This window comes from Narcine bancroftii, chromosome 4 (genome assembly GCF_036971445.1).
Source record: "Narcine bancroftii isolate sNarBan1 chromosome 4, sNarBan1.hap1, whole genome shotgun sequence".
Lineage (NCBI taxonomy): Eukaryota > Metazoa > Chordata > Chondrichthyes > Torpediniformes > Narcinidae > Narcine > Narcine bancroftii.
In genome coordinates this window covers 299,910,711-299,932,778 of record NC_091472.1, presented here as the reverse complement: position 1 = coordinate 299,932,778, position 22,068 = coordinate 299,910,711, and the positions used below count along the sequence as shown (strand labels likewise).

Sequence of the window (22,068 nt, the reverse complement as noted above, 5' to 3'; positions counted from 1 at the left end):
AATCTGCCATTTGTTGTTGTCCAGATTTAGCATTTGTACATTGACAATTAACACATTTTGATACAATTCTTTTGATCGATGTTGAAGCACCAATTATCCAATATTTCTAGCATAGTTCTGATAGCACGTGATTACAACCACCATGACCTGTTTTCTCATGTATATGTTGAACAATCAAATCAGAAATATGAAATTCCTTACCTAATGTCTCACTTCCTCTGGCATTATTGCTTTTTCCAATCTTCCTCCTACTCTCAATATATCAGTTACAAGAATAGGATTTAACTTGTAAACATGTCTTGTTTTTGTAACATTCGGATTCTTCAATTTTGATATTTCATTATCAAATGCCTTTTTATGACAAAAACGAATAATGTCCAATTCAGCATTCATCAACTCATCAACTGTTAGGTAACAGCTCTTGTGAGTCTTCAGATTCTCTTTCTTGATATGATTTAAAAGCATAGTTTTTAAACCTAAGAATCTATGCTACAGCCTTTTTTCCAAACAAAACCATGAAGAGTGATAGCAAATTAATTGAGTGATGGGATAATTTTCATTAGATATTTGAATAGTATTTACATTAGTGTTTTGGATTTCAGGATCCTCCATTGAAATTTCTTTTAACTCTTCTGGACTTTGAGGCCGCTCTTCTTGAGATCGCAAAAAAATTGAGGACCGAACACCCATGTGTTGGCTCTTCTCAGAAAAGACTGAACTTTTGATCCTTGTGAAGCTATAATCAGCTGGATTATCCACTTTAACAGATCTCCATTGACTTGCAAGTGAAACCTTTTTTTATTTCATTAACTCCATTTGTAATCCTCTTCTTAACATAGAGTCAACTTTGCTTGCCATAGTAGTGGCAGTCAATTTCATTCAAGGGATGGCAACTGGCTTTAATGGAGCCACTCTGGCTTTTCTCATTACAAATCCAAAATATACTCGCTCTTGGTTATTTCATAGTACTAAATATCTGACAGTATCAAAACCACCTCATCTTGCATCAGCAAAGTGGTATAACTGAGCAAATGTGGCAATTCCAAAGTCTGTTGGTTTAAAACATCTGTTGACTTCAAATTTTCCTAATATTTAACATTTTAAGACACTCAATTTAATTTATCCAATCTTGTGCAATGGATTCTGATATAGTTACACCCCATCAAAATTTTCTCCTGCACAATTCTTGCAGAATTTTCCTGGCTATTAATACTACCAGTGCCAATACTCCCAAAAGATCATATATTGAACTCAGAAGACTATGCCTGTGAATAAGGAGAATATTCCATATCAGAATGATATCAAATAGTGGGCTTATCTAAAAGATGCTTGCTTACCTAAGATTAATGACAAAGTTGAGATGTTTATTGGATTCGATTTACCAAAAGCTCTCGAACCTCTAGAAGTAATAAGGAGTCAAAATAATGGACCTTCAGGAGACAGAATTTCAGTCATGAAACTTAATGATCTATGGGAACAATGATATAAAATTGATTTTCCTGAATGTCTCACAGATATTCAAGAACCTTCAAAGGAGGACAAGCAGTTTCAAATTCTGTTAAACATGTTGATGGTCATTACTGTATAGCATTACCTTTGAAGAAGAGAAATTTGTATGGCAGGTAATAAAATAATTGCAGAACAGCATATGCTGAATTTAAGGAGAAAATTCAAGAGAAATTCTTCCTTTCATTTGGAATATACAAATGTCATGTTGGACATGATAGCCAAAGGTTTTTTTTAAAAAAATTATCAGAAATTATCTTGGAAAGAAAAGATGGTAAAAAAAAATCCTATTTACCTCATCATGGAGTTTTACATCCACAAAAGAAGAAACTTTGTGTACTATTTGATTGTGGAGCATCATTGCAAGGAGCTTCATTGAATTCTCAACTACTACAAGGTCCAGACTTAACCAGTACTTTAACAGGTGTTCTGATAAGATTTTGTAAGGATCCTATTGGAATTGCTGTCATTATTGAACTGATGTTTCAAGTAAAAGTACCATCAGAAGATTGTGATTTTTTTAATGATTGTTATGGTGGCCTAAAGGATCTTCCAAGTGTATGTCTATCATTTTGACTCCTTATTACTCCTAGAGGTTCAAGAGCTTTTGGTAAATCGAATCCAATTAACATCTCCACTTTGGCATTAATCTTAGGTAAGCAAACATCTTTTAGATGAGCCCACTATTTGATATCATCCTTATATGGAATATTCTCCTGATCCACAGGCATAGTCTTGTGAGTATATACACTTGGAAGATCACAAAATTCATTGCTATTAAATCCAGCAATCTGGAAACCTGAAACTATATTAGTTTCAATGTTCTTTTCATCACTCATTGTCTTCAATGTGATCTTTTTTCATGAAGATTAAATTTATTCATTAATTCAACAGTACAAAATGATGCAGTACTTCCTGGATCAATGCGTAGGTCTTCAGTATGAAGCTACTCTTTTTAGCTTTAACTTGCAGAGGAACTATTGAGAGGGCTTTGTCACCGACCCCAGTAAGACTGTTTGTCTGAACCTAAGCTGAAGCATCCACTCTGACTGTATCTTTAAGTCTTGGATTCAGATTGTTTGACTTCCTTCTCAACTTTACTTCGTTGAGAATGCAGTAACTTGGGATATTTTAAACTGCATATATCACAACTGAGTCACTTATTACAAGTTTTGCTAGTGTGTAATTTACTCCATTCTTCTTTTAAAAAGTTAATTTCTCATCATGAACATCTTTTTAAAGCATACTTACCTTTACAATACAAATATCTTTCCAGAACAGTCTGATCTTCATTCTCCCTTGTTTCCTTGTTCTTCTCTGGGCTTGTATCTGACACAACAGTTACAAAGGTACTTCCCTTTGGTTTCTGTTGAGAAAATGACTTAGACTTCTTTACATCTTTAGGAACTATTGAAGTATCCTTATTATTTCCAAATACTGGTATAATGTTAACATGAACATTCCATTCCAAATATTGTACAACATCCTCAAAAGTGGCATCTCTTCTAGGAAGAATCTTAAGCTTTGCAACTTTGGTTTTCCTTAAATCCTTCCAGCTTATAAGGTAATTTATTTATAATAATTGACAAATTAGCAAACAAATTCAGCTCTTGCAAATATATACTTCTCATAGTGTTACAACAGAAAGAGAGCATATGCTTGTAAAGCCTTTGTCTCCTCTAATTTTATTGCTGACCAAGAAAGAATCTTGTCTATGTGGGCCCTTGTGATTTTATGTTCGTCGCCATAATCATGACGATGGCAATAATTCTTTTGCCTTTTTAAAACCTTATTCTGGATTCATATATTTGCAACTTTTAACTAAAATTCCTTTAGCTGTCCTCCAGTATACCGTTCCAAGTAATAAAGACAATCTTTAGCGTTTTTAGTATTACTTTCAATGTGATGTTCAAAAGATTGGAATTTCTTTCTTAGGTAAACCTTGTTGCTGCTCTACCATAGCAGAAATTTCAGTTTTTTTTTGCCATAAGTGATATCATATTGTCTTGTCCACCGTGGCTTGTGACTGATTGTCTTGAGGTGAATGGAGAAAATGAATCTTGAACGGTGTCAGAAGTGTAGGACCTTGACTTGTAAGTGATGGCAATGCTGGTGCCACAGATGTAGGACCTTGAGTTGTAAGTGATGGCATTGATGGGAATCGAATCCTTGGGTTGTAAGTGATGACACTGTTGGAAATCATTGGGTTGTAAGTGATGGTACTGGTGGAAATCATTGGGTTGTCGCTGGTTCTCCAGCAACATAAAGAGACATCAATGGTTGTGTATGATCAACTCACATAGTTGAATTTTTTTCAAAATACCCTCCTTTTGGTAAGATCCTTATATTGTGCATTCTGGAGAGATTGAATGTCGCTAGCTCTTTCCATAGGATTGGTCATTGTCACTTGAGCACTAGCAATGACACTTGTAGCTCCTTGCTTGAGTATATTTGTTTCTTGTGGCTGCGTTATCCATGGCTCTGCTGGAAGGTTAGGTACTAGCCCTTTGGGTTTGTCACTTTGAGTGACAAATCTTGCAGAAGCCTGACCTAATGCTTTCACTTTGGCCATATTCATAGCATGTTGATCCTCAAGCTCGTCTTTTCTCTATTCAATAAACTAATTTGCTCTTCACCAGCCATCTGTAACATTTTAATTTGCTCTTTTTGCTCTGATTGCTGTTTCTTGATTTGAACCTCCTTATCCTCAAAAACATATATTTTCTCTAACCACTGTTGTTGTGCACAGACTACCCAAATCTGCTTGCGCCTTAGCATGCATAGCTGATATGTTTGAAGCATGAAAAACTGTACTTGTTCGAGATGCCTTTGAAGATTTCTTGTGCTTATAACCTTGGAAATACCATCATCAGGATTCACATCTGAACTTTGAGTCTCTATCTTCTGTATTTCGTTTGGTACAACACCAATGGGACTTTGCAACATACGTTCATCTGTTCCAGTTCCATTAAATTGTAAGCCAGTGAATGAGGCCTGCAGTGTCTTGACAGAGTCTTATTCTTGCTTGGTAGTTGAAGCTGTTTCTTCTTTGGCTACTGGCTCCAACCTCCTGCCAAGCATTGTTGGTCCGCCTTGCTGGCTCAACTCATGATCAAACAGTTCTTTGAGAAGAACTGTTTTCTCGAGGTCTTTAGCCCGACAAGATTTCTTCTTATCCATCTTAGGTTCTTCACTCTGCAACCTGGCTTCTTCCCTGAATTCTCCTGGTTCCTGGGAACTGTAAATGAATTTTGTATCTTACTTGGTCCCTTTAAGAGAGTTGCTGCTGGCTGAATTGTCTCTATGATTCTGTACACAAGCTTTCTTATCTGGATGCATACAATAACATATCCTGAGCTTTCTGCCAATTCTGCTACCAGAGCTCTGGCTTATTTATCATTTCAAGGTTACAAGTGTCTGGCCAGACCTTGGCTCAATTTCAAACTGCACAATTCATAGACATGTTCCCAAAGACTTCTGGAATATTCTATTATTACAGCGTGGATGCCTCTTGACTTTAAATCAAGTTGTTAATTCTTTTAGACAAATTTTTACGAGGCTTTCTTCCAAACAAAGTTCACAATTAAATTTTTATTTGAATCAAAATATAGACGACACTTTCCTTATTCTAATATATCCTAATTCTAAAGTATGAGCTATGATATTCTGAATTTTGATCTTTTTAATCCATCAAATCAAACTCTGTGGCTGTTACTTTATGTAGTTTTAATTCGTTGATAAAACGGATAAACGTTTTGCATAGCTTCACATTAAAACTTTCATAACGATGAATTCTTCTTCTTTCTTTGGCTTGGCTTCACGGACGAAGATTTATGGAGGGGTAATGGTGATGAATAACAAAGCATTTACTGTATAATAGAGATACAAAAGGTATAAAAAGGTTTTAAAGACATACAAAAATTCAAAGAGAAATGTCTCATGCTTATGCTTCCTTCACATCCAGTAGAATGAAGATGTTAGTCGAGGTGGATATTATGACATATTACATCATAGTCACTATGGTAACACTACAAACAATAATTGTCTTAAAGAGAAAGGCACAAAATTAACTAAGAATCAAAACTCAAGGTTTTAACCTTTACAAGCATCACTTAATAATATACTAATAAAGACAGAGACTCTTACTAAGCAGGGAGAAGGAGACACTAGCGGCATTAACCAGCTCTTCATGCTGGGTGATGCCATTTTATTCAAACAGCTGCCATGAACAAAGTACAACCAAGGCACTCCACTGGCTGAATATTTGCTCCCATTTTCACCAAAATAAGATTAACTCTTACAATTTTAAACTTTAATTTAATATTTTATTTATTCTTATTTATTTTCCTCTATTGTTGTTGCTGGTTGCTTGAATTTCAGATTACTGTAATAAAAGTGGAAAAAGTTGAAAATATTGAGCAGGCCAGGCAACTTTTCTGGATAGAGAAAAACAGTTAATATTTCAGATAGATGGCCAAAAACCAGAACTGGAAAAGTAAGAAATAAAAGTTTCAAGTTGCAGAAAAAGGAATAGAAGTGGAGAAGATAAAAGAGAGTATCTGAGGGAGGATAGCATCAGGAGAGGTTCAATATCACAATTGTCAATTGAAGAAAGTTGAATACCTGAAGATGGTGCAATTAATAAAAATGAAAACGTCGGTAATATTCACAAAAGAGAGATAAAAAATGGGATTGATTACTCAAATTTGAACAAATAGGATTTGATGGAAATACAAGTAAATTCTTCACCAGGAAAATGTGTTTGGATCTCCAGATGGTGGGAATAGAGAGGTAAAAGGAAAGATATGGTATGGGATGTTGCAGGAGGTGATGAGAAAACAAGTATCGGTGCTGGTAGAGTTGTAGAACCTTCAAAAGCTGTCAGAATTAGCTACACTGACAATTATTTGTAGTCTTAACTTTTCAATGCACTAATTCTATTTCATTGAAGTGAAACCATCCCATTTTATTCAAATGAAGTGAAAAGTTAAAAAGATTTGTGGGTAGAAGTCCTCCATCCATGAGTATCTGCAGTAGGTTGGCTTCATGGCACAGGGTAATAATCATTAGGTACATTAGAGCTTCTATGTCTCAAAAATAAATTTTTGCCTCCATGCATGCAACTGTCAATATCACATGCAGCCTGTGGAAAGTTTACAGATTAAAAAAAAAATAGATTCAAGTTCTATTTAAGAATTAAACCAATTTCAGATTGTCAAACTTACAGAAATGAGCTCTATCAGTAAAATGTTCTATGCCTTTGGGCATATTCATATTTATGGCTTATCTTCATCTACAGACAGTACTGTATGTCTTGCTTTGTTGTAAAAGGATCTGATTATGTTTGCAAGTGGCCACTTAATCCAGCTTTATTTTACAGTAATTAGGTGTGTATTGTGTATCTTTGTTCTCCACTGACAGATGTACTTTCTTCACTTCAGTAACTTTCAATATATTTCAGCTGAGATGCTTGTAAAATGTGGCAATCCACCAAGGCATTCCATCACTGCCATGACTGCTAAAAACAGATTCATATCTACTATTACCTAATGGAGCAGGATTGATGATCTGTTTTAAAAAAACTCTCAGCTTGTCCTATTTTTCCAGCTATCGCTGTCAAGTGAAAAAAACCTTATGGAGAATAAGCAGAGAAAAATGTCGGTGGAAGGTTTTTAGTTTACATCACAAAAAATGGCAAGGACTCACTGATGATTGAACTGGATCAGCTCTTTTGAATGTGGAAATAAAAATTTTCACCATTCAGCAGTTTTTATTTGGTAATGCAGTAAAGATGGTGAACATGATTTCACAATCCACTAGCCATATGTCACGATTGACATAAATCAGAGACCAATGATAGACGTGATCTGCATATAAATACAATTCTTGTTTATAAAATTGATGTTACCTAAAGTTGTGTACAATTTCTACTTATGACTCTGGTCATGTTGTATTTATGACAATAGCCCCAGCCATAAGTAGCATTCACGTGTTCAGTTGAACAGCCCTGAAAAATACACATCATTGTATTCTGGACACTAGAGTTATAAAGCATGGAAACAGACTCTTTGGCCCAACCTGAACTTTTAAGTGCACAATATATAAAAATAAATTTACTTATTTGTTTGCATATTAAGGTAAACACCATCAACAAAGTCATTTACTGCCGGCATTTCAGACATGCATTGAAAATATTGTATATTTTTACTATATGATGATAAAATAAATTTTTTAGAAATAGTTAATTGATTTTGAATCAATTTCCTAGGTATTTAAATGATACAAATAACAATTTTCAAAGCAGATTAACAAAATGTGTAACTGATAACAAATGAAAGAATATATTCTTCCCAAAATTAACTCAAAGGAGAAAGCGCAATTTGACTAATCAATGTTAACATCAATGTGCAAATGATTCATTCAGCTATTCCATTCAACATCTTGACAGTCAAAATGAACTACGCAGTCTAACTTTCCAGCACCAAATCTGCAGAATGATTCAACCACCTTTTCAAGTAATAAGTTTCACACTCTTGCAATCCAAAGTGAAATTTTCTTTCCTCATTTCCAACTTAATCCTTCTACCAGTTACTTTGATCTGCTCTTTTGTAAAGAAACAGATACTTCCTATTTACTATAATTAATACCATCTTAGGACTGTTCATCTTAAATGTTTCCTATCTTTGTTCCAAAGAAAACAACCCAATTTTTCCTGGCTACAACTTTCCAGCCCTGGCAACATCCCGAAAAATCTCATTGGCATTCTCCATTATGTAATGACATCTTTTTCTTAACATGGCGCACTATTATGGAACTGTACACACTACTCATGCTGTGGTCTAACTTGTGTTGTTTTAAGTTTGAACAGAACTGCCCAGCTTCATACGTCAGTTGATGAGGGATTATTTAACTACTTTACTGACTAAATGTTTTACCTTTAAGGATTTGTGGATGTCCACTTTAGATTATGACAGAGGCAAGAAAGGAGATTTTGTCGAGCACTTGGCTGATCTCTGTACCCTTTGTAGCCACAGATGAAGATCCAGGGGATTGGAGAATAACCAATATGTTCCTTTAATCGATGACAAAAATAGGGATTATCCACTGGACCAATAAGGCCTACATCAGTGACAAGAAAATTATTGGAGAAGATTCTGAAAGATAGGATTTTCTTTCATCTGGAAAAGCCCAGACTTATTATGGATAGCTAACATGGCTTTGTGTGGGGAAAGTCAAGTCTCCAACCCTTTATGAGTTTTTTTGAGGAACTGATAAAGATGATTGATGAGGGTAGAACAATGGATATTGTCTACATAGACTTTCATAAATAACTTGACGACGTCCCTTATGGTTGGCTGATCCAGAAGGTTAAAGCACATGTGATCCACGATGATTTAGTAGATTGGATTCAAAATTGGCTTGGCCATAGAAGACAGGGTATTGATAGAGGGATATTATTTATAATAGAAATTGGTTATTGGTAGTATTCCTCATTTGTGATAAAAATAAATGATTTGGACAAAATGCACGTGGATTGATAAACAAATTTGCAGATGACACAAAGCTAAGTGAATAGTTGGGAAAGTCATTGTAAATACAGCAGGATACATGATCGATTGGAAGGTCGGTAGGAAAATAGCATAAGAAATTTCATCAGTAAAAGAGTGAGGTGTTGCAATTTTGAAAGGCAATACAAGAGGAAATGTCAAATAGCAGATCCCATAGTTTTAAGGTGAGAGGATAGTTTTCAGAACTTGCAAGATAAGGATTTTTTTTATATACACACACACACACACACACACACACAGTGGTTGGTGCTTGGAAACCACTACCAGGGGATGAGGTGGAAGCACCTACAATAGCAGCATTTAAAAGACATTTTAGGAAGTACATTAACAAACAGGGAATGCTGGGGTAGGGATATTGATAGGCAGATTAGATTAGTTTAATGTGGCATCATGGTCAGTGTAGATATTGTGTTAAAAGGGTGTGTTCCTACTGAGCTAAATCACTGTTCTTCTGCAACACTTAATATCTTCCCATTTATTTTGCATTCACTTGCCTTTTTGCTCTTTGTTACCCAATTTTGCTTGATTACATTAAAATGCCCACTCTCTGGCCAGTCTTCCAGACTGTTTATATCATTCTGCAAACTCACAAAAGTATAGATAGTTACTTCATTTAATTACAAAGACAGTAATCTTCCAGATTACTACAAGTTCTTCTTTTTCCCCATTCCAGGAGAAATACAATTACCAGCCACAATCTCTGCAATTGACTACAGAGATTTAGAATACGCTGAACTCTGAACTCAAAGCCCATCTTGAAATGGGGTCTTGCATCAGGTCTGCTAACTTGCAGCCTTCACCACAAACTGCTGCAGAATACTCTCCCAAACAATGGATGTTTTCTCTGTTTCCAAAATCATGTGGCCCCTCTTAGGACCACAAACTTCAATCAGAAATTTAAATCTCTGGCACCAATCTAACAGCCAAAATAATTATCAGTTCTTGAGCCTGGACACTTTCAAACATGCTAGTCCATTAACACCTAATTGCGAAACTCTCACAAGCTCTTCCCATTGTCACTGCAAAACCAACTGCAAACAAGGATAAACCAAGGTTGGATCTTTGCATGACAAATGAGAGGTTTGTTTGTGAAATGTGACCCGACAACTAAATCTCACAATCTTACCCTTTTAAGATATATTTTATCATAATTTTAACCCATTTTGCAACAATATACATACATATGTAGTGTGTATACACACACACACACACACACACACACATCTATATACACGCATATGTACTGTGTGTGTGCATGTGCGAGTGCACGTGTATTAAAGTAAACATCTGCAGACATCGTGGTAGAAGTGAAAATATAAACTGGAAAAACTCAGCAGGTCCTTGATTTAGAAAAGGTAAAAATACATTTCGGTTTCAGGCTTGAGCCCTTCATCAAAGTATGGGAAAATGTCAGCAGGCATCCGAACAAAAAGGGGGGAGGAGTAGTCGCAAAGGCAGGAGGTGATAAGTGGAAAAGTGAGGGAGGGGACAGGAGTGATCAAGGGGAGGAGGGATGGCGAGGTGAAGGCAGGGGGAAGGGAGGAAAGAAAACTAGAAAAGGGAAGTGAAGGGGGAGGGAGAAGAGGAAAGCAGGTTAGCAGAAAAACTGGAAAAGTCTAGTTAATGCCATCTGACTGGAGAGTGCCCAGATGGAAAATCAGGTGTTGGTCCTCCAATTTGTGGGTGGTCTTGGTGGAATAGTACATAAGGCCATGGACAGATATATGAGTGTGGGAATGTAATACAGAACTTAAATGGTTGGCTACTGGGAGGTCTCAGTCCCTGGTGTGGACGGAGCAAAGGTGCTCAGCGAAGCGATCTCTCAATCTGCACCCAGTTTGTTTGTCAGAAGGCCACAAAGGGAACAACAGATGAAGTAAATCAGACCTGCGGATACAGAAGTGAAGTGTTGCTTCACTTCAAAGTCCTGTTTGGGGCCCCTACCATGGTGAGGAAGGAGGTATGGGCACAAGGGTGGCACCTCCTGCGGTCACAGGGGAAGTTGTCGGGAAGGAAATTAGTGCAGAGAGATGAATGCTCAAGGGAGTCACAGAGGGAGCTGAGGAGATGGGACGATGTGTCTGGTATGGGATCCTGTTGTAACTGCCGGAAATTCCAGAGGATAATGTGTGGGATGTGGAGGATGGTGGGGTTGTAGGTGAGGATAAGGGGGATTCTGTATTTGCATCTGGGGGCAGAGGGAGCCAAGGCAGATGAGTGGGAAATGCAGGAGATGTGGGTGAGGGTGGTGTTGATGGTAATGGGTCTACTTGGATGATTGGGTCTGTGTATCTTTGGTAGAAGGTAGAAACAAGCAGTGCGGAGATGGGAGACAATGAGGTTAGCAGCCGTGGTGGGGGGAGGACACCAGGAGCGATGAGGTTGGAAATGGTGTTGGAGAAAGTGGCTTGATATGCTGTGGTGCGGTCCTGTTGGGGGGAGTAGATAGGAAGAGGTGCCATCTGGCCTCAGCAAGGTAGAGGTCAGTGTGCCAGACCACAACAGCATCACCCTATCTGTGGGTCTGATGGTGATGTTGGGATGGTAGCAGAGAGAGTAGAGGGCAGGGCGTTCGGAAGAAGTAACGTTAGAATACGAGAAGGGGGTGGTGAATTTGAGATGATTGTTGTCTCGGCAGCAGTTGGAAATAAAAAGGTCCAGAGTGGGAAGCTGGCCAGGACGAGGAGTCCAGAGGAAGGAAGAAGGCTTAAAGCGGGAGAAGGTGTCTTGGGTGGGAGTTGGAGAGTCACAGATATATACACACACATATCTATACATATATACACATAGATATATATCCATATACATCCATCCATATCTACACATATGTATTTTACACACACATCTGCAGACATCGTGGTAGAAGTGAAAATATAAACTGGAAAAACTCAGCAGGTCCTTGATTTAGAAAAGGTAAAAATACATTTCGGTTTCAGGCTTGAGCCCTTCATCAAAGTATGGGAAAATGTCAGCAGGCATCCGAACAAAAAGGGGGGAGGAGTAGTCGCAAAGGCAGGAGGTGATAAGTGGAAAAGTGAGGGAGGGGACAGGAGTGATCAAGGGGAGGAGGGATGGCGAGGTGAAGGCAGGGGGAAGGGAGGAAAGAAAACTAGAAAAGGGAAGTGAAGGGGGAGGGAGAAGGCCCCACATTACAAAAGGCTTGCTTTCCCAGAAAATGAGCCATATCATGACACAGTGTTATCCGCACGCAAATCAAGAAATGAGAGTTAAAAATTATATGAAAGGTGAATTTCCATTAGTCAAGCAGCCATATGGTGAGGAGTGCTGCTCTTTTAAAATGTCTTTGGATAATCTTCAAATTTCCTTCATTTTCTTTCCTTATTTTCCTTTTAAACAAACTGATGTATCATTTCTGCACCTCCAGGTTTTCAACCATATTAAGCTGAATGTCCAAAAGAAGAGCGAGTAGCCTCATGACTATCACCCAGTAGCACTTACATTCACAGTGATGGAATGTCTTGATCATGGCCAGAATTAACTCGAACTGAAGGCCTAGACCCACTTCAATTCGCCTTCACCAATTTTGCTGTCATCCACAAACTTACTAACCACGCCAACTGCAGTCCCATCCAAATCACTAATATTTCTGAAGAACAATAGTGGAAGCAGCATTGATCCCTGTACTGCATCACTGATCACAGGTCTCCAATCTGAGAACGAACCCTCCTCTAAAACCCGCTGACTGCTACCACTAAGCTAACTTTGTTTCTAATTGGCTAGCTCACCTGGTATCCCTTACAGTCCCTTCCTGATCATCCACTTATGAAGGAGTTTGTCAAAGGCTTTGTTAAACTCCATAAAGGCAATGTCTTCTACTTTCTCCTCATCAATCCTCTTGATTGCATTGTTAAAAAACTTGATTAGACTCGTGAGACATGATTTCCCACAAACAAAGTCACTGTGATGGCCCGCCACTGTGGAGATCGAGCCGGCACGCGCAGTAGTAAACAGCAGCATAACACACTGTAACACATCTCTTAACACAGCGAACCAGCATGGTTGAAAGCTGGAGCAGTATAAGACCAGCAGCCCTAAAATGGAGCTGGCCAAACTGCCCAGCTAACAGATTAATAACAGGCTGGGGAAGAAGGGTATTCACATGCAAGAATGTTCCCGCCTGCTGTTGTTATTAATGAGCCTGATGTCAGCCAATTAAACAAACGGCGGGAACTCCAACTGTATAAAAGGACCCTTTCCAGCCTTAATAAATCTGAGCTTAACCTCCCACACTGTGAGTATGTGTGTTTCTTTGTAGCAGTCAGCTCTTTGGCTTGGCTTCGCAGACGAAGATTTATGGAGGGGGTAAAAGTCCACGTCAGCTGCAGGCTCGTTTGTGGCTGACAAGTCCGATGCGGGACAGGCAGACACGGTTGCAGTGGCTGCAGGGGAAAATTGGTTGGTTGGGGTTGGGTGTTGGGTTTTTCCTCCTTTGCCTTTTGTCAGTGAGGTGGGCTCTGCGGTCTTCTTCAAAGGAGGTTGCTGCCCGCCAAACTGTGAGGCGCCAAGATGCACGGTTTGAGGCGATATCAGCCCACTGGCGGTGGTCAATGTGGCAGGCACCAAGAGATTTCTTTAGGCAGTCCTTGTACCTTTTCTTTGGTGCACCTCTGTCACGGTGGCCAGTGGAGAGCTCGCCATATAACACGATCTTGGGAAGGCGATGGTCCTCCATTCTGGAGACGTGACCCACCCAGCGCAGCTGGATCTTCAGCAGCGTGGACTCGATGCTGTCGACCTCTGCCATCTCGAGTACTTCGACGTTAGGGATGAAAGCGCTCCAATGGATGTTGAGGATGGAGCGGAGACAACGCTGGTGGAAGCGTTGTCTCCGCTCCATCCTCAACATCATAGCACCTTTGGAAGGCTACACAAAAGAGTCTGGAAAAACAACCAACTGAAAAACCTCACAAAGATAAGCGTATACAGAGCCGTTGTCATACCCACACTCCTGAATCATGGGTCCTCTACCGGCATCACCTACGGCTCCTAGAACGCTTCCACCAGCAGTCAGCTACACCACATTGATTCTCCCTATTCAGTTCTTGCCTTTCCAAATGAAGATAGATCTGGATTCTAGTACCTTTCGTAGCAGTAATGTTCAGTTCACTGGTCTGTAGTTCCATGGCTTGTTCTCACAATCCTTCTAAAATAAAAACACAATATTAGCTACCCCTCGCATTTTCAGGCACCTCACCCTAGGGTAGCAATGACACACATACAAATGATACAAAGGACCCCAGCAATTTTTTTGCTGCCTTCACACAACATCCAAAGATATGCTTGGTCAGACCCCAGAGATTTATGTGCCTTGTATAAACTTTCTATTCTGTCACTATACCTCAGCCAATAAAGGCCAACTGATCTTATAATTTTTTAAACATTGTACAATCTCTTTGGGAATCTATAACATTAACTCCAAGATATTTCAGTTCCTCCCATTTTGGGGTTTTGATTTTGCCTTATTTAACCTCCTCAAATTCATTCCCTCGCAAAAATTTATCTTATTTACCTACTTGACCTCTTCCTGCAACCAAGAATATTCTTATCTATCACCTACCTGACAATATTGGTTTAACCTGCAAATACAGTGATTTATTTTTTTTACTTCAAGATAGAGCACAATAACAAGCTCTTCCAGCCCAAGAGCTCACACTGCCTAAATACACCCATGTGACCAATTAACCTTCCAACTCTGTACATTTTTGGAATATGGGAGGAAAATTGACAATGTGAAACACAACCAATGAATATACCCCTCAGGATCATGAGTTCTTTTTCTCAAAAAAGTATTTTGAGCATCTTCAATCCACACAAAGCATAAAGAGAATGGAGATAAAATTGCAAAAATTGATGCAGGTTCTGGGGATGGAGAAATGCAAAAACAAGAAAAAGGATAGAACAAATAACAAAAACTACAAGTGGAGATTCCAATGAAACATGCATGGTAATCAAAAACAAATATTTTAATATTAGAATAAATGGCAGACAAAAACAATATGAATCTTTGGACTGCAAAGATGAGAGTACAAATAAAAATATGTAGATGTCATGAGCAATTATTTGGTTTTCATGCATAATACAGAGGATGAGAGCTCCCAATGATACCCCAATTGCAAATACAAATTTATCAAAATTAACATATGCGATTAACAGTAATGAAGACAATAATGACAAGCACCCCTGGCTTCTACTCTTAGTTCTTTGTGTATCTGTCAATATTGCAAAGGTCAAGTCAAGTGAAGATTATTGTCATCTGACTGCACAAGTACAACCTGACAAAACAGCGTTCTCCGGTCCTCAATGCAAAACATGCAGGCACATACCCAGACATAGCACACATACAGACATACAGGACAAATAGTCATATATACAAATAAATAAATATTTGTTTTGTAAATATGAGAGTCTTGGATGGTGAGCAGTTCCTTTGGTTGTTCAGTATTCTCGCTGCCTATGGGAAGAAGCTGTTACTCAACCTGGTGATGCTTGGCTTTGATACTCACATATCTCTTTCCTGACAGGAGCAGCTGAAAGATGCTATGTACAGGGTGGAAGGGGTCTTTAATGATTTTGTGTGCCCTCTTCAGACAACAATCCCGGAAAATCATTTCGATGGGGTTGTGCAAGGAGACCCCAATGATACCCTCTCCCACTTGTATGGTCCTGTGGATTGACCTCCGATCCACTTCTCTGTAGCAACCATACCACATTGTGATGCCACAGGCCAGGTCGCTCTTGACAAACCTCCTGTAGAAGGTTGACATAATGATGACTTGCCCACTTCAGTCTTCTCAGGAAGTGCAGTTGCTGTTATGCCTTCATGACAAGTGAGGAGATCTTGTGTGTCCATGATGGGTCACTAGTTAAGTGAACTTCAAGGAACTTGGTGCTCTCTACTGTCTTCACCACAGAGTTATTGATGTGTAGCGGAGGTTGGTTGTTTCTGGTTTACGTTGAGAATATGGTAAGCTACTGTATATATGTTTGGATGTGTTAGGACACAGCCCTTACTGACTGTGCCTGAGAATCCTCCCATTGACTCCTGAATAAAAATGACTGTGCCACAGCCCTCTCCTCAGTCCAGGACAGTCAACCAGCATGGATGGACATCCATTCTGTGTGAATAAAAGCCTATCAGTTTCTCTACAACTTTAGTCTTTGAAATTATTGATGGTGCATCAGAGACTCACATTGTTTCTCTTGAATATATCACGAGATTTTCCACCTCTTCTCTGTAGTGAACTCATTATCGTTGCTGATGAAGTCAATCACTGTTGCGTCATCTGCTATCTTGATGACACTGTTGGAGCTAGACCTGGTGAGGCATTCGTGGATCAGTAGCATGAACAGGAGCGGGCTGAGCACACAGTCCAGTGTTCAGCGTGACGGTGCTCGACTTATTGCAACTAACCCGTACAGACAGTGACCTTTCTGTTAGGAAGTCCAGAATTAAGATTTAAAGATGGGTGTTGATTCTCAGGTCTGTCAATTTGGGAAGTTATCTCAGAACTGCATCATTTAATGTTAGGATTAAGAAATGCAAGAGAAAGCACACCATGGCATAACAAGTCAACCATCTAACAGCAAAAATAGGTACAATTTATAATTAAAGGTAAAATGGTTATTCATCTTGAAAATATTCAGCTGATTCAGAGATAATGTCCATTTGTAATGGACATTTAAATTTTTTTGAATGGTTGTAATCAAAGCATGTTGGAATACCTATAAACGGTACTGTATTTATATGTTATTTAATTGCAGCACATCTGATAAACATGAATGAGAAGAAATTGCTAATAAGTGGAGATTCATAGCTTAAAGTAAGATGGTAGTGGTTGTTGAAAGACCATTTTCAGAACCCCAAACAGAACTACAGGAATTTAACAGAGCTTCAGGAATTTGTCAGAGCAGTTACCAAAATCCCTTCAGTCTGTGCCTGCATGTGTCACGATTGGCAAAATAAAACATGGTTGACTGAGAGCTCAAAGGAAAACATGAGACTAAAACAAAATGGATATAAAATAACATGGAACTGCAGAAGTGCTCAGTAATGATTGTCACCATTAAGAGAACATCAAAGCATTTACTTTTGATGGTATTATGACCATTGCATTGCAAACTGTATCTGCTTATGGGAAGAGAAAGCAAATGGGTGAGGCGCTGAACTCACCATTGACCAGAAATTTGAATAGAATAGGTACAAACCATTTACAAGATGTATTCCATGAACTCTGTCTTCTCTGGCAGCTCTCTTGTAGCCTTTGAATTTCTTGCCACGCATAAGGTTCATGGAGACATGACCATCCACAAGTTTCCTTTCATACTACTCCAGTTATGAAATATGTTGCCAGTCTTTCACTGTAGTTTACTTAAAATCACAGACTTCTCTTTCTAATAGCACTGTAGGAGTACCTTCAATTAAGACTGCAGCAGATCAGAACTATCTTCTTGCAGAGAATTATGGATGCACAATAAATGTTAACCAAGCCAATGATGCTCATGAAAGAATTAATGTATCCCTTACATAAACTATTTATTAGATTTGAAGCTCAGAGTTGTAGGTGATAACAATCTCATTAGAAACTGGCTGAGTGGCATGTGACAGAAAATAGGGAGAAAGGGCACATTTTAACAAAACATAACTAGCATGTCTTACAAGGACTGTCTTGGATTTTCAACTGGCTGTTGGGGGTCCTCTTCCAAGAAAGCCACCAATGCAGAATGTGGGATAAGCTAGCACTGTAATTTATGACCCCATCTCATCTTAGCACTTAACATATCTGCCCAAAACTTGTTTCTAGTATCTTGCTACACCCATATCATTACACATCACTTTGTTAAACATTTAAGTTGCTTTCTGTCCTTCAAAGCATATTTTCCTGACAACTCAGATCCCCAAATTCTCATTTTCTGCAAACTTTCTTTCACACAGATCCAGAAACTTGGGTTTAATCCTGACCTTGGATTGTCTCTAGGTGGTGCTTATGTATTCTCCCTGTAACAGTGTGGGACTCCTCTGGTTGCTTTGGTTTTCTCCTCTCCATTTCAAAGTTGTGTGGGATGGTAGTGCATGGGAAGGGTAGAATACTGGGGGCTGGGGAGGGGATGGGAGGCAAAGGGGAGACGATGGAATGTAGTGAGAATAAAATGGGATTAATGTAGGACATATAAATTGGTGCTTGTTGGTTGGTGCAGACTTGCTGGGCCAAAGGCCCTGTTACTGTGCTGTATGATTCTACAAGTCTGTGACTTCAAGGTTTTCAAAGATAATTTAGATGCTGAAAACAGAATACAGAATTGTAAACGTGGTCCACATTTGTCCACATTCAAATTCTTCAAAAATAAAATTCAGCATTTGACAAACCAGGCTGAATGAATAACTTTTAATGAAGGACAAGTCTTACTAAAAATCAATACTTCTTGACATGTTCTAATGAAAACTTTTAAATTGGGAGCATTCATTTAAATAGAGGTAACAGTTCCAAAAACTAGTTATTTGGTGACCCATTTCAAAGCAGTAGTCATGCACACTTGTTTCTGGCTTTTCATCCACCTTCCAGCAGGGGTCACTGAATGATAAAGATGGACAAAACCCAAGACAATTTTTTCTATTACAACCTTGGGGCAATGACACCAATTATAATTTCCTATTACTCTCATATTTGGAATCAGTTAACTCAGCACAGACAAATGATTGAATAACATGGTTAATTAATGAGAGACTGGTATTTTTCTTTAGAGAGATACATTGTAGTAATATTTATCATTTGAAGGAATTCCCTTCGCATCCAGTCAATTCTCCAATATGAAAAGTGGGATAAATAGCATTTCACAATTAACTGGGAATTTTAGTATATTGTTAAGAATTGAGAAACAAGTTAAATTATACACATTGCAACTTAAAAACTGGTAAATCCTGAATTGATAATAGTTCAGCATTTAAACAGGAAGACATATTCAATTTTGATAATGTAATGGTGAATCACCTACTGAAATGCAGACTTTTTACATTGCTTGCAGAAACCAATAACATAGCATTAAATATTAGTTGGATTGATCCCTGTGTTTGGAATTATAATGACGAAGCAGAAACATATTCAGCACCAAGTGAGCTTATCCTTCATGGACTGTAGAATGGAGACACAAGAGATGCTTAAAAAAAACACTACAAAATTGGAAAAACTTAGCAGATCAGACAGCTTGCCCTCATTGGTATCACCCCAGCAGCAGAGCATCACTTAATAATAGAGCATACTTTAATCACAAAATGGCATCAGTTTCATTTCATTCAGCTAGCCTAGTCTGCCATCTTTTATTTGTACCCATTTTAATTTACCATACCCAACAAAGATCCAATTATTTTTAAACAGTATCCATTTTCTTCTATTTAGTTTAAGCCTTACACTAAACACTGGCACATCCTTGTGGATCTCAATATTAACTTTATTAACCCGACTCCAACAACTTGCTAACTTATTTTTTGAAAATTTTATTTAATCATTTGTACCAATACAAAGTATACATTCAATAATATAGTAACCTAATAAACCATACAAAATGATATCATAAATTTTTAATTTTCTCCCCAACACCCCTCCCCCCAAAAAGAAAGAAAAAAGGAAGAAAAAAAAAGAAAGAACACCTTCTTCAACATATATATTAACATATATAATTTTAATTGACTTTTTTTTATAATTACTAATTGAGGGGTGGGCATAATGGAGGACGTGAAAAGATTTTTATTCATGAAATCCATATGTGGTTCCCAAATTTTATAAAAGTTTCCAATTTGATTCCTTAAACTGTAAGTAATTTTTTCTAAAGATGTACAATTTTGCATTTCAATCTGCCATATGTCTATTTTTACCAAATTCTCAGCTTTCCATGTTACCACTATATATTACATTGCTGTCACTATGGCTATATTTAAAAAATTTTCTTCATAATTTCAATTTTATAGATATATACACACACACACACACACACACACACACACACACACACACACACATATCTAAAATCCGGAAAGCTCCAAAAACTGGCACTTTTTTCCTGGTGCGAGTACAGCAGAGGGAGGGAGAGAGAGAGAGAGAGAGAGAGAGAGAGAGAGAGAGAACAGCGCGACTAGGTTGGGAGGGGGGAAGAGATGGCAGTGCGATTCAGGTGGGCAGGGGGAGGAGAGGGAGACGGAAGCGCGACTTAGGTAGGTGAGGGAGGAGAGAGATGCCAGCGCGACTGGAAGGGGATGGATAAAAATTTGGGTGGTCTTAAATCTGGGGCAGTTGGATTTTGTTCTGAAATCCAGAAAAATCCGAAATTTGGAACACACTGTCCCCCAAGGGTTCCAGATAAAGAATTGTGTACCTGGCTTATATATTTTTTAATATATATATATTATATATATATATATTCTCAAGTAAAAATATTCTTGGATTTTTTTGTATCTTATTTTCATAATTTGTCCAAACAATACACTCAAATCTTTCCAAAATTGTTCCACTTTCACACAGGACCATACTGAATGTAAAAAGGTCCCTATTTCCTTGTAACATCAAAAACATTTATTTATATAACTAGAATTAAGTCCATTCAGTTTATGTGGAGTATAATATAATTGATGAAGAAAATTATATTGAACTATTCGATATCTAGCATGAACTGCATTTTTAAAACTCTCTTGACCCAATTTTGACCATATTTTCTCTTGGATTTGTATATTTAAATCTTTCTCCCATCACAATGTTGATTTATATAAATCTTTTCTTTATTTTAGATTCTTGTAATTTTATATACATATTAGCAATAAATTTCTTGATATTAAATGTACATTCAAATTGACTTTGTTCCGAGAGCCTTAAATCTGTTCCTAATTTCTTTTTTAAATATGATTTTAAGTGATAATATGCAAAAATTGTATTATTTTGTATATTATATTTATCTTTTAATTGCTCAAAAGTTAAAAAGAAAGATCCCAAAAAAAACTTTTTATCCTTTTTATACCTTTACTATACCAATTGTGAGAGATGGGAAAATTGATCTAAAATTATGAACATGGAAGAAACTAAAGTTCATCAGTAAATGGCTGTAACCAGTTCAAACAGGATAAGCTTGGGGATTAGGATGCAGGAAAGCAGAGTCAGCACGATTAACATAAGAATCTTCTAGTCTTTGTGACAAGACCATAAGACTAAGATAAGGAATGGTAAGGTACAATAGAATGTAGGAAGTTGAGGTAGTCTGGATCAGATAAGGGTCTCCTAGCCCTGGACAGAAGTACCAAGTCATACATTTCTAATTAGCTAACCATACACAGATTTATACATATGAAATTAGCCAACCCTAGATAGAATGAGTCAACTCTGCATATCAAGAGACTGTAGCCCCGAGAATCAGGAAGGTGTGAATAAGGACAATAACATGAAGGGACACCGACAGGATACCCCCTGGTCCTCCAAGTATACTGAAATTGCACGTAGGCGGGCAGGATTGCCTAATGCCAAACCTCTCCAGCAGGAGGCAGAAGAATGTAAGGGGGAGGGTATTCCTATACTGAAATCAACTGTATAAAAGTTGGGTGAGCCCCAGTGTATGTGTGTATTCCCAGGGTAAGGGGAAGCACCCAACTTTGCATTGTTGTAGTAATAAATGTTCTTTGTTCTCAATTTTTGTCTCGAGCAATTTCTTTAAAGGTACTTTAATTTCTAACACAATTGTCGAATAAAGAATTATTCAAAGTGAAAGGAATAAGTTGATTTTGTTTTAACAACATTTTAGGTGATTCATAATTTTTAATCCCTCTCTCCATATGAATCCCATTCCATATTTTCAATACGTATTTTAAAAGTGACACAGATGAACCAGCTCTGTATGTGACGGCCACGGTAGTGGAACAACCGCGTTATGATGGCACCGTTGGGTTCGGGGATTCCTTGTGGCCTTGGCCATCATGCGTGCCCTTTCGGCTGCATCATGA

General features: G+C 38.0%; 1 long non-coding RNA gene across 12 annotated transcripts in view; it reads right to left on the bottom strand.

Moving 5' to 3' along the window:
• Positions 1 to 22,068, bottom strand: part of LOC138762157 (uncharacterized) — a 105,391-nt gene that overhangs the window by 62,235 nt on the left and 21,088 nt on the right. For 9 of the 12 annotated variants that reach the window (XR_011356785.1, XR_011356788.1, XR_011356789.1 and 6 more), the window contains exon 3: positions 14,176 to 14,238. The exons of 1 other annotated variant lie outside the window; for it this stretch is intronic. This is a non-coding gene — a long non-coding RNA (uncharacterized lncRNA). 2 more of the 12 variants (XR_011356790.1, XR_011356792.1) reach the window with 2 other exon arrangements.